This window comes from Scyliorhinus torazame, chromosome 13 (genome assembly GCF_047496885.1).
Source record: "Scyliorhinus torazame isolate Kashiwa2021f chromosome 13, sScyTor2.1, whole genome shotgun sequence".
Taxonomy (NCBI): domain Eukaryota; kingdom Metazoa; phylum Chordata; class Chondrichthyes; order Carcharhiniformes; family Scyliorhinidae; genus Scyliorhinus; species Scyliorhinus torazame.
Genome location: NC_092719.1, coordinates 140,266,463 through 140,279,858, shown reverse-complemented (window position 1 = coordinate 140,279,858; position 13,396 = coordinate 140,266,463). Strand labels below are relative to the sequence as shown.

The 13,396-nt window shown below is 53.8% G+C and overlaps 1 protein-coding gene across 26 annotated transcripts in view; it reads right to left on the bottom strand.

Moving 5' to 3' along the window:
* LOC140388298 (contactin-4-like) overlaps positions 1 to 13,396 on the bottom strand; it is a 3,617,424-nt gene that overhangs the window by 1,641,142 nt on the left and 1,962,886 nt on the right. The window lies entirely within an intron of this gene.

The window sequence follows — 13,396 nt, the reverse complement described above, 5'->3', positions numbered from 1 at the left end:
AATCCGTCAAGAAACAGAAAAGTCAGCAGATGCGGTAAGGGTCAGGAGAGAAGGACACAAATGACGGACACAAGGAGTGAAGCTGCACATAGCATGGTGGACCGGGAGGGGGGATTTGTTGAAGCTACCACTGGTGCTGACCCAGCCACCAGAAGGACAATGGATGGAGCTCCTGGTACAGGAGTATTTAAAGCTGAGGGACTCCATCAAGGAGGACCTCATGGAGACCGTGAGGCGGTGGCCATAGCAATTGTTTTGGCCACCTTCAAAGAGGCTCTGGAGAAGATGGAATGATGGTTGGAAACCCAAGAAGAGACGGTGAGAGAGCTGGAGAGACCTGCAACCCACTAGAGAGACCGGATAACCTAGAAATGGAGGTGGTGAGGTTTGTGGCAGCCCAGGGAATGCCCAACGGGAAGGTCGAGGACCTTCCCGCAGACAAAATTTGAGGATCAAATGGGATTTGTGAAGGGCAGGCAATTAACAGCGAACATCAGACGCCTGCTGAACATGATCATGACCTCAGCCGGGGAAGAGACACCAGAAGTGATCATCTCCCTTGATGCGGAGAAGGCCTTCAACAGGGTCAAATGTTAATATCTATTGGAGGACCTGGATCAGTTTGGGTTCAGGCCAGGATTCACCTCATGTTTGAAGTCACTGTACAGCACTCCCACTATGATGAGCGTATGGACAAATGCCATCAGTTCTGGGTAGTTTTGGCTATACCAAAGTATGAGGATGTGATGCCCCTTATCCCTGCGGTTATTTGCCTGGCAATCGAATCACTGACCATCACCTTCAGATCAGCGAAGAGGTGGAGAGGCATCCAGAGAGAAAATAGAAAGTAAAGCAGATGTCCTGCTTCTGTAGTTCTCAAACCCCCGAGCCAGCATGGGAGCAATAATGGACCTATTCAGAGAGTTTGGAGCCTTCTCGGGCTAGAATCTCAATCTGAGTAAAAGTGAAATATTCAACATGAATGCACTCTTAAAAAGCATGATTTATTTGATTAATTATTTGCCTGCAAGCTCTATAAAACCTGCAATGGTAATTATGCATCTTTGAAAAACTGGGAGGGGAACCAGAGGTGGAGAGAATCCAGTCTACGTTGGTCCAAACCAGACTCCAATACCTGGGGATCCAAATAGCCCACAACTGGACACGGATCTACAAATGGAACCAGTCGAACCCAATGGAGGAGGTAAAGAAGGACCTGCTGAGGTGGGACAATCTCCCACTCTCCCTGGCAGGGAGAGTAAAGATGATCAAAATAAACATACTGCCCAGGCTCCTCAACCTGTTCAAATCCCTCCCGACCATCATCCCCAATGCCTTCTTCACTAACCGAGACAAATCAATGATGGCGTTTATGTGGGGGGAGGAAAAGATTCCTTGGATCCGAAAGAGCATCCTCCAAATAAGGAGAGGCTTGGGAGAGGAAGGGGGGGCGAGGAGGGGGGAAGAGGGGGGGTCATGCCCCCCTGTACTTCCAGCTCTACCACTGGACAGCCACTGCAGAGAGAGTAGGAGGCTGAGTCAAAGACCCAGGAGCAGAATGGATGAAAATGGAAAAAAGTTCCTGTACGTGGACATGCCTCCAAGTACTGATCACGGCCACACTCCCAATCACCCCAGCCAAATACTCGACAGACCCGGTGGTAGTGGCCACGCTCAGAGCATGGGACCAACTAAGACAACACTATAGATTGATAGCAATGTCTGCCATGGCACCCATCTGTAAGAACCATAAATTCATCCCGGAGACACTGGATGCCTTTCAAAAGCTGGAGACAGATGAGGGGACACTGACATTGGGACATATATGTAGAAGGCAGGATAGCAACTCTGCGGGAACTGACGGGCAAGCTTCAGTTCCCAAAAGGGAACGGGTTGCGATACATGGAACTGAGGAACTTCCTCTGCAAGGAGACTGCAACTTACCCCCAATGACCAGGACACTACCTACATGACAGACTTCGAACCACATGCAAGCTAGGGGACAGTAACTGTGCTGACATGTATGGATGACTACTAGAGGAGGCAAGGTCACCACTGGATGAGACAAGGGAAAACTGGGAGGAAGAACCAGGCATAGAAATAGAGGGAGGACTCTGGAGTGAGGCACTGCACAGGGCAAACTTCCCCTCCTCATGGCTGAGTCTCATGCAGCTAAAGATGGTGCAGAGGGCACACTTGACAAGAACATGCATGAGTGGGTTCTTCCTGGAGGTGGGGGACAAAGGAGAACAGTATCTGGGAGGCCCAGCCAACCACACCCACATGTCCGGGTGCTGTACCGCCTTCTTCGAGGCCATGTCCAGGATTGTGGGGGTGAGTGTGGATCCATGCTCAAAAGTGGTGGTCTTCAGGGTATCTGAACAGCCATAACTCTTAACAGGGAGGGGCACAGATGCCCTAGCCTTTGCCTCCCTAGTCACCCAGCCAGAGAACAGTGCTCGGCTGGAGGTCAGCAGCACCACCTATGGCCGCAGACCAGCTGTCTGACCGAGCCGATTTCCTCAAATTGGAAATCAGAGGATTGGAAGAGGGCTTCCACAAAACATGGAACCAATTTATCAATTTGTTCGAGGATCTGTTCATAACTGGCAATCAATAGGGGAAGGGGAAGGGACAGTAATAGACATAGAAGGAGATAGGGGGGGAGGAAGGGGAGGGGGGAGCAGGGCTTGAGGGTGGGGGGGGGGATCCAAGTGTGGGAGGAGAAGGTGCAACCCAGAACACAGAATAAACAGGGCAGAGGGGGCCAGAAGGATGCAGAAGAGAGGACAGCCCAGGAAGGATCCCAAAACAGCAACGGAAAGGGCACATTCTGGGGGAGGTGGGGCGGCAGTGGGCACAAGCATGGCCTGGTATGTTCCAATACAAGGGAGCCACACATAAATAGGAGAACAGAAAGGTCGGGTACCCGACCAGAAGGGGCCCAAATCAAATAGGCCCCTCAAACTTGCACATTTGGGGCGCGATTCTCTGAGCCGATTCTTCATGACCGGAGAATCGTTGCAACCGCGCCACGCCGCTCCGACGCCGCTCCGATCTTTGAGGTGCGGAGAATCAGCGCCATTTGCGCCGTCGCGTTTGACGCGGCGCCAGTTGCGGGCCGCTGTACACGGCCGGACCGGCGATTCTCCAGCCTTGATGGGCCGAGCGGAAAAAGCAGAGCCCCGCCAGCGCCGTTCACCCCTGGTCACTGCCGGCGGGAACTCAGCGCGAAGGGTCGCAAGATCCATCCGACATCTTCTTGCGGCCTGTGAGGCAGGGAAAAGCGCTCCTTCACCGGGGGGAGGGGGGCGCTCCCATGGGGTCTGGCCTGCGATCGGGGCCCACCGATCCTCTTCCCCCCCCCCCGGGCCTACTTTGTTGCGCGGCCGGCCCCTGAACCCTCATGCCACGTTGCGTAGGAGCCAGCGCGCTGAAGAAGTCCCCCGTGCATGCACAGGTTGGCGTGGCGCCCATTTGCTGCTGGGAAGGGAGGCTGGAGCGGCATGAACCACTCCAGCACTGTGCTGGCCCCCTGTGGGGGACAGAATTGGTCGTCCCTGCGCCCGTTTCACGTCATCGTGAAACGCAACGGCGTTCATGATGGCACTAACACTTCCTCTCCATTTTGGAGAATCGCCCCCAAGCTCTCCGGGTATTTGCAAAAAATACATCAACTCCCAGTTTGCACTACAGTTTGTACTACACATACTCAGTTGATCCCTTATTATTTATACTTGCTTGTTGTAAATTTAAAATACTAAGGAAACAATGCTGCTACCAGCTAAATGTAAATAACCAATAGAAAACAATGCTAAAAAGGGAGGAGAAGGAAAGAGGGAGGGGTTTGACTATATTTCGGGTGCTTATGTTTGTCCCAGTGTTTTATTCTGTCTTGTTTTGGACTATTATGTATTATATAAAATGAAAATCTGAAGAAAAATATTTTTTTAAATAATGTGCACTGGGTCAAAATTTACAGTAATTGGTGAACCAATTAGATGTGTCCTTGCTTGGTTAATTTCCATGAACTTTTCCATGGAAACTTGATGCAAGTTAAAGGGCACTGCATCCTCTACAGGGCATCTGAAATTGGGAAGCAGACAGTACTGATTGATCCGTTTGCCAATCAGATTAAAGACTAGCGAATTCAATATCAAATCAGATACAGAAAGCAACATAGAGAAGGAAAGAAATATTGGATTAAGAGAATGAGGAAAAAAGATGTACATAGAAAAATTATCTCCAACAACAATTAAAAACAGAAAAGAAATTAAACTCGACATTTATAAATGACAATTTTCCATGCCAGAGACATTGGGCGGAAATCTCCCCACCCCCCCACGCCAGGTGGGAAAATCGCTGGGGCGCCGCGCGAGTCCCACCATTCCTCCCCGGCACCCGCACGCGATTCTCCCACCCCCCCCAAACCGGCGCGGCGAGAATCACGGCTGGCCGCTGGGAGAATCGCCGCTCGCCGTTTGTAACGGGCAAGCGGCGATTCTCCAGCCCAGATGGGCCGAGCGGCCTGCCCAACACGACGGCGTCCCGCCGGCGCGGTCCATACCTGGTCGTTGCCGGCCGGAACAGCGCGGGAACGCTGGGGGGGGGGGCGGGGGGAGAGGGGGATTCCCGCACCGGGGGACGCCTCAAAAGGGGTCTGGCCCGCGTTCGGTGCCCACCGATCGGCGGGCCGACCGCTCTGATGGGGGACCTCCTTTCCTCCGCCGCCCCGCAAGATCCATCCGACATCTTCTTGCGGGTCGGCCTCGGGGAGGACGGCAACCGCGCATGCACGGGTTAGCGCCGGCCAACCCGCGCATGCGCGGTTGACGTCATTTATGTGGCGCTGGCCGCGTCATTTACACGGTGCCGCTTTTACACAATGCCAAGGCCCACGACGCTGCTACTAGCCCCCCAAAGGCGGGAGAATAGGGGGCTGGGAGCGGCCTCTGATGCCGGAGTGAAACACTCCGGTTTTCACTCCGGCGTTGGAACTTAGTCTCCCGATGGGAGAATTGCGCCCATTGTTTGGCAATAATTAAGATATACCAGGGGCGAAATTCTCCGGAAACGGCGCGATGTCCGCCGACTGGCGCCCAAAACGGCGCAAATCAGTCGGGCATCGCGCCGCCCCGAAGGTGCGGATTGCTCCGCATCTTTGGGGGCCGAGCCCCAACCATGAGGGGCTAGGCCGGCGCCGTACGAATTTCCGCCCCACAGCTGGCGCGGAAATGACATCTCCGGGTGGCGCATGCGCGGGAGTGGCAGCGGCCGCTGACGGCATTCCCGCGCATGCGCAGTGGAAGGAGTCTCTCCCGCCTCAGCCATGGTGGAGACCGTGGCGAAGGCGGAAGGGAAAGAGTGCCCCTACGGCACAGGCCCACCCGCGGATCAGTGGGCCCCGATCGCGGGCCAGGCCACCGTGGGGGCACCCCCTGGGGCCAGATCGCCCCGCGCCCCCCCAGGACACCGGAGCCCGCCTGCACCGCCTTGACCCGCCGGTAAGGTAGGTGGTTTAATCTACGCCGGCGGGACAGGCATTTTAGCGGCGGGACTTCAGCCCATCCGGGCCGGAGAATCGCGGGGGGGGGCCTGCCAACCGGCGCGGCGCGATTCCCGCCACCGCCGAATCTCCGGTGGTGGAGAATTCGGCAACCGGCGGGGGCGGGATTCACGCAAGCCCCTGGCGATTCTCCGACCCAGCGGGGGGGTCGGAGAATCCCGCCCATGAATTTTGGATGAGGTTTTAAGGCTTTCCATGGGCCTTCCTGCCACGGAAAATATTGGAGTTGAGGCAGGAAGGTGGCGCTGTGCTCAATCACCACTATCCCAACCAATTAAATGCTTCCAAACACCATGCAGAAGAGAGAATAAAATACTGCCCATTACTGATGTGAGGCTTGTGACATTGCAATGCATCTCAAACAGCACGGTCTGAGTTTTCATGTCTAACTGTTCATTTGTGCTTGCCTAAAGTCATTGCCCACTTTAGACATAAATAATGCAGAGCACTGTTGGCCTCAAATTTTTTACAGTAAATTCTGGTCACAGATGATTTTTGTAAGAGTGGGCTATGAAAGTAAACCATCTTTTGAGATATTGGGCGAAATTCTCCCCCAACGGCGGGATGTCCGCCGACTTGCGCCAAAGCCGGCGCCAATCAGACGGGCATCGCGCCGGCCCAAAGGTGCGGAAGGCTCCGCATCTTTGGTGGCCTAGCCCCAACATTCAGGGGCTAGGCCGACGCCGGAGGGATTTCCGCCCCGCCAGCTGGCGGAAATGGCGTTTGTTTCCCCGCCAGCTGGCGCGGAAATGCAGCGCATGCGCGAGAGCGTCAGCGGCCGCTGTCAGTTTCCCAGCGCATGCGCGGGAGCATCAGCGGCCGCTGTCAGTTTCCCGCGCATGCGCAGTGGGGAGAGTCTCTTCCGCCTCCGCCATGGTGGAGGCCGTAGCGGAGGCGGAAGGGAAAGAGTGCCCCCACGGCACAGGCCCGCTCGCGGATCGGTGGGCCCCGATCGCGGGCCAGGCCACTGTGGGGGCACCCCCCGGGGTCAGATCGCCCCACGCCCCCCCCCAGGACCCCGGAGCCCGCCCACGCCGCCTGGTCCCGCCGGTAAATACCAGGTTTGATTTACGTCGGCGGGACAAGCAATTTATCGGCGGGACTTCGGCCCATCCGGGCCGGAGAATCCAGCGTGGGGTCCCGCCAACCGGCGCGGCCGGATTCCCGCCCCCGCCCAATCTCCGGGAGCAGAGACTTCGGCGGGGGCGGGGGCGGGATTCACGGCGGCCAACGGCCATTCTCCGACTCGGCGGGGGGTCGGAGAATGACGCCCAAGCTCCCTAATTTAAAGAGAGTGCACCCCCTTTGGCCATCTTGCGAACCCCGGGCCACACCCCAACAGTGCCCCCAGCCCCTGACAAAGTCCCCCCTGCCGGCGGATCGGCCCTCCCCCGACTGTGGCTGCACTGGACTGAGTCCACAGCAGCCACCCCGAGTTCCCGACGGATGATAGCACACGCAACCGACGCCGTTGGGAACTCGGCCGGTCGGGAGGGGAGCATGGGGGGGTGGGCCTCAGGCAACGTCCTCAGGCCCTTGATATGGCGCGCAGCGTACTCGCGGGGCGGAGCATCGCAAAAGTAGCGTCAATCCGATTTTGTCGGGAACGGGTATTCTCCGGTTGATTGCCGAATGCGGTTTCGGCACCGCTGACCGGAGACTCCCACCCCATATATGGTGTTAGGTTACATGTGAACAATGCATCTAGGGATGGGCCTCTGAGGGTGAGTTCCTGGTATCCTGCAGAGCTGCAATCGGCAACTCCAATGGGTGTTATGACCCCTGCCCTGAATCCTCATTGGTTGAGGGCCAGAGAACTTCCTGGAAATGCACAGAGGGGTATAAAAATCGACCACCGAGGACTGTCCCCAGCGAAGACTCGGCACAGAGATAATTGAAAAGATTTGATGACTGACCAGAGACGGAAGGAAGCAATGTGCGAGACCCACCTTTGCGGATGATGGCCCTGAAACAACTGAGATACAGAGAATTGGACCCACAGCTTGACTGAGGCCATTCGGCCCATCGGGTCTGCACCGACCCACTTAAACCCTCACTTCCACCCTTTCCCCGTAACCCAGTAACCCCTCCTAAACGTTATGGACACTAAGGGCAATTTAGCAGGGCCAACCCATCTAACCTGCACATCTTTGGACTGTGGGAGGAAACCGGAGCACTTGGAGGAATTTTACGGGGAGAACGTGCAGACTCCGCACAGACAGTGACTCAGCAGGGAATCGAACCTGGGACCCTGGCGCTGTGAAGCCACAGTGCTAGCCACTTGCGCCACTGTGCTGTCAGCACAGGTAGTATTAAGATTTATAGGATTATTATTATTTGGGATGATTTAAGGGGGTAACTGTGTTTAATAATAAATTTGGTTGGATCATAAATTGTATTTGTCCTTTGTTCATCACGCAAACATGTAATAAGCTGGTCGAAGTGTCTGAGATTTTACAGATAACAAATGTACATAATTTTATTGAGTCGTAATATTCTACTTTTTCCCCCAAAACTGTAAGGCTTGTGATTATGTGGTGTCAACAACGATACAAACTACTGCAGTGACTAATATGTTGACATGACAACAGTTTTCAGAGCAGACTACAACCTGGCTGTTCTAGAAACTGACATTGTCCAAAGTCCTCTTTGCAAATTAACAATAACACTGCCCTTTGAGGCAGCACAGTGGTCCAGTGGTTAGCACTGCTGTCTCACAGTGTCAAGGACCCGGGTTCAATTCCGGCCTCGGGTGACTGTCTGTGTGGAGTTTTTTGCACTTTTTCACTGTGTCTGCATGTATTTCCTCCGGGTGTCTGGTCTCCTCCCACAGTCCAAAGATGTGCAGGTTATGTGGATTGGCCATGCTAAATTGTACCTCAGTGTGTAGGAGGTTGGGTAGGGTTACAGGGATGGGGTGGGTGAGTGGGTCTGGGTGGGATGCTCTTTCAGAGGCTCAGTGCAGACCCGATGAGCCAAATGGCCTCCTTCTGCACTGTAGGGATTCTATGATTCTTGAATATGCTAAGAAACAAGCAGACCGTTGAAAAATAGCTCGTTGTACAAACTTAGCTAATATTCAAGGGCCAAGTCAGTATTTCAGAAGTGTAGTTACTGTTGCAATTTAGCACAGCACAAAATGTCATTCTTACATATGGAAAGAAAACAATTCAATTGATTATTCATACATTCGCAAATGACAGACAGCTCTCATGCCAACTCTTAGGCACCCTGCCCAGCTGTCCATTTGCATCACTGTGAACACGCAAAGTTGAATTAATCCATCCTGATCCTACCATTAACTGTTTGAATAATTTTATGAAAGTTAAGGGGTGGGATTCTTTGCTACCCGGCGGGGCGGGGGTTCCTGGCGGGATGGAGTGGCGTGAACCACTTCGGCGTCGGGCCGCCCCAAAGGTGCGGAATCCTCCGCACCTTCAGGGGCTAGGCCTGCCCCAGAGTAGTTTGCGCCCCGCCGGCCGGCGGGAAAGGGGCTTGACGCCATGCCAACCGGCGCCGAAGGGCCTCCGCCGGCCGGCACGAGTCGGCGCATGCACGGGAGTCCCAGCGTGTGCTGGCGTCATACCCGCGCATGCGCAAAGGGCGGGCTTCGCTTCTGCACAGAGAATGGCGGAGGACCACAGCCTCCGGTGCAGAAGGATAGAGTGCCCCCATGGCACAGGTCCGCCCGCAGATCGGTGGTCTCAGGTCTCGCCGGTAGGGGACCTACTCTAATTTACGCCGGGGGACTGGCAAAGAACGGGCGGGACTTCGGCCCATCGCGGGCCGGAGAATTCATGGAGCCCTGGGGCCCATTGAGTCGCGCCGGTCTTTAATATACAGATTTTGGAGGGGCGGGAGAATCTGGAGGACGGCAGGGGCGGGATTCACGTCACCCCTGGCGATTCTCTGACCCAGCGGGGGTCGGAGAATCCCGCCCAAGGTCTATAAGATTATTTATCCAGGCATATATTGCAATTGCATCAATAATTAAGAAATCAATTAATTACACAATTTTTTTATTTTGCAAGAGAAAAATTTCTAACCGATAAATTTCAACAATATTTTGCTTACATTAAATATCTCAGATACACGTCACCATGGTGACTCTGAAAATTCGAAAATCAAATTGTAGTCACGACTTCTGAAATAAAGGTAGTGAAGTAGGTATGTCAGGTTTGAGTGTACTCCAACAATTCTTGAAGTCACCTTAGAGGGTAAGAGTTTGGAGTGTGGTTGTGCTATAGTTACGGTAAGGAAAGGGATAATGGACGGGCTACGCGTTCAGAGTAGTGTTACGTGGAAAGCGGATGAGTGCCATACTTGCGAGTTACTTTGGTATTTTTCAATTGCAGTAATACTGGTGAATTGAATATCAGATTTGAATTTAATAAAATGTTAATCACAGCAAACTGACTGAATTCAGTAGCATCAGACAGGTAATTTTGCATGTCCTTATGTGCCTAAACTAACGGAAGACAAGTTGGGAATATGTGAACCAGCAATAGCCAATCATGCACCAAACTAACTACACCACATCCAGAAGAGGATTGTGCTTGAGCTCTTTCAAAAAATGTATTTTGCATATAAGCTCTGAAAAGTCTAAAACAGCTGCATTCAAGATGACAGAAGATACATATCAACGGGAAGAGTCCGGGTAAACCACGCAGGAAGATCTCAGTCAAAGTTCACTCCTAAGTGACCTCGATGTCATTTCAAATCAATCACCTAAGGGGTAATGAATGAGTTAATTGAGACTGTTATGTCTCACATTCACAGTGAAGGTTTTTGATTCATTGTGAGATTTTATCAATCAGAATTACAAACTTAAGCAAAAGGTAAAATCACCTAGAATTTTGGCAAGTACTTGATACAATGATTAAACCAATAAGGGTGTGGAAGAATTAGCGACTAACTATATCACAAAACAATTTGGGGTGTAATTTACCCGAATGGGAACAGACTGGCATAATGAGCGCAGTTAGCCATGTGTTTCCCACGGAGAAACACCATGCTATTGAACAAGACTGTTCCCATTAGGGTAGATTCGGGGCCACAGCAGGGAACTCCCCGACGAGGCCACACTTAGTCCCGTTTCCGGAACTGCGGAGCTCTGCTTGCCGGAACCCCTCAGTGCAGGATGAGATCAGGATGCCATTTTAAAATGGTGACCTAATCTCGGACCCCCCTCCACCCCACCGTGACCCCCAAACCTCCCCAAAGCTGCAACCCAACAATCGGGAGGGTCCTCAGGACCACCCCGCAACCCCATGCCTCCGCACAGGACATCCCGGGCCCAATCCCTGTTATTGGATCAATGCCAGCTTGGCATTGCCAGTTTGGCAGTGTCTCAGCTGGCACTGCCAGGGTGCCAGGCTGGCCTTGCAAGGGTGCTAGCTTGCCCAGGGGGCAAGCATCTGCGGGCCTCCAATCCCCTGGGAGACCGCACAGGTGCCCTTCTGACTGGTCCCTGATTTTGGAGACCAGGGGCGAGATTCTCCGAGCATCCGCGCCAAAATTGCGATTGGTGCGGTTGTGGAGAATGGACGTTGACACCGAAAACTGGCGCGACGCTGCTCCCGTGATTCTCCAGTCCGAAGAATCGCCGAGAATCGCGCGCGGTCTACGCTGCGCGGATAGGGGGCCATTGACAGAGGTCCACCCCGCGATTCACCGAAGAAAATTGGCCGAGTTCCCGACGGCGTGATTCAACCATGTTTTGCCTGTCGGGAACGGTTGGCGGACATGTGCAATCCGGGGGGGGGGGGGGGCTTTATTTTCGGGGCCACTCCGCGTTATGAGTCCGCCATGTCGCGCGTGTCCGCAGCCGTGCGCATGCGCAGACTCCCGAACAGAAGTGCAGGGCCCTGTATCGCCAGGCAGAGTTGCATGGAGTTCTTCGGGGCCCTGCTAGCCCCCTTCAGGTAGGAGAATCACTCTGGAGTTTCTTCAAGAAACACTTCATGCACCCCTCCATCCTCCTTTCATGGACATTCCCCCCCCCCCGCACCCCCCCGCAGGCCTGACCCTTGGAAGTCCCACCCTGGCACCTGGGTGCCGTCACGAGGCAGATACTTCACTCCGGGAGTGATTCCACGCACAAATAGAGATATGGGGCGGGATTCTCTCACCCTCTGCGCCAGAATCGCGCCCGGCGCGGGAGCGGAGAATACCCGTTCATGCCGGAAATAAGGCGCGACGGCACTTCCGCGATTCTCCGCAGACCCACCAATCCCTCGCATGTGGTCGACGCGGTGCCAGTCGGGGGCCGTTGGAACATGGCCCTCCCCGCGATTATCCACGGTCGACCGGCTGTACTCCCGCTGGTGTGGTTTACATGTGGTACCACCCGGTGGGAGCTGGGACCCGCGACCGCGGTGGCAGTCCTGGTGGGGGGGCGGGGGGTTTCGGACTCCGGGGGGGGGCCTCAGCGTTGGCCAGGCCCACGATCGGGGGCCACCGATCAGCAGGCCATCGCAATCTGGTAGGGACCTACCTTCCTCTGCTAGGGCCCGCTGTATGGACTCGCCATGTTGGTGGCACCCGCGCCGAGGTGAGCTGCCGCGCAGATGCGCAGACCCGTTCGCGGCCGCCGTGCGCATGGACGGCCGCGCGGTCTGGTTAGCAGGGCCCAGAGCTGCGGGACGCAAGCCGGGGCTCTGCTAGCCCCCTGGAAAACGGAGAATCACCCCGGAACCTTGAGGAAAATGACCGGAGTAACTCTCGTCCGTTTTCCGGCGGGCATGGGGGCTTAGTCCGCAGAAGGGAGAATTCTGCCCACGGTATATTAAAACAAACTTTATTACTAATACAGTATTACTAACTTTAAAGAAAATAGCTTACAATTACCAGTTAGACAATGCTTAAAAAAGATAATGGAACACTAAACCCTTATTGCAATCTTTTATCTCAGCTCAAGCAAAACCCATCTCAGGTCAAAATGCACTTTTAAAATACAGTTAGCCAACCCAAGAATACTTGCTATAAAGAGATATCTTGGATAAAGTGCTTTCAAAGAGATCCTTCAGAAAACCAGTTTATAGATTATTTCCTGTGTCCACCTACTATTTAGCCTTCTCAGAATCTATAGTCTTGTTCACAGGCAAAATCTGTTTAACTAAACTGTTTTGAGAGAAACTGCTAGTCTGTTCACAGATGCATCTTTAACTGAACTCCAAAACTCTACACCTAACTGCTTCAGCCCCTGGCTCCTCCCATTAACTACATTGTCTTACTAAAGTTAACACAAGTGACGGGATTTTCTGTTCCTGAGACTAAGTGGTGATGCAGGATTCGTGGTCTTCTACGACAGCAAAACTGGTGTCGCACCTGGACAGATTGAGCGACCATTGAGGAGTTAGCACTGGCACAATGTGGAGCACGGTCGATTCCAATGGAAAATGGTGTTAGATTTACAGGGGTCGGGATTGACACTCTAGAGGCTGACAAGCTGCAGCCACAAATTAGCACTCCACTCTCCACACACACTCATCCCAGCCAACAAAATAGCACTGGTTGCGTTGGAGCACACTCATCCTACTGATGGGTCAGTTGGGGCCAGAGGGCACTAGGGGGGGATGGTCTGGGGGGAAATCCATATGACCAGCATCCCTAAGTTCACAGTGGGCAGTCAGCAGCATGTGCAGCTGCATGGCTGCCTTGCAGGTTGTGGCAATGGTGTTGCATGCCCGTCCACCCCAACACACAGCACATCTCCTGGCTACCCCCAGCTACTCCCCCTGGCCAATTCAGAAGCTCTCTGGCAAACAGCATGACTATCAGCAAACTATGGCGATGTTGGACACTTTCGGTACCCCCTTTCTGTCCCTC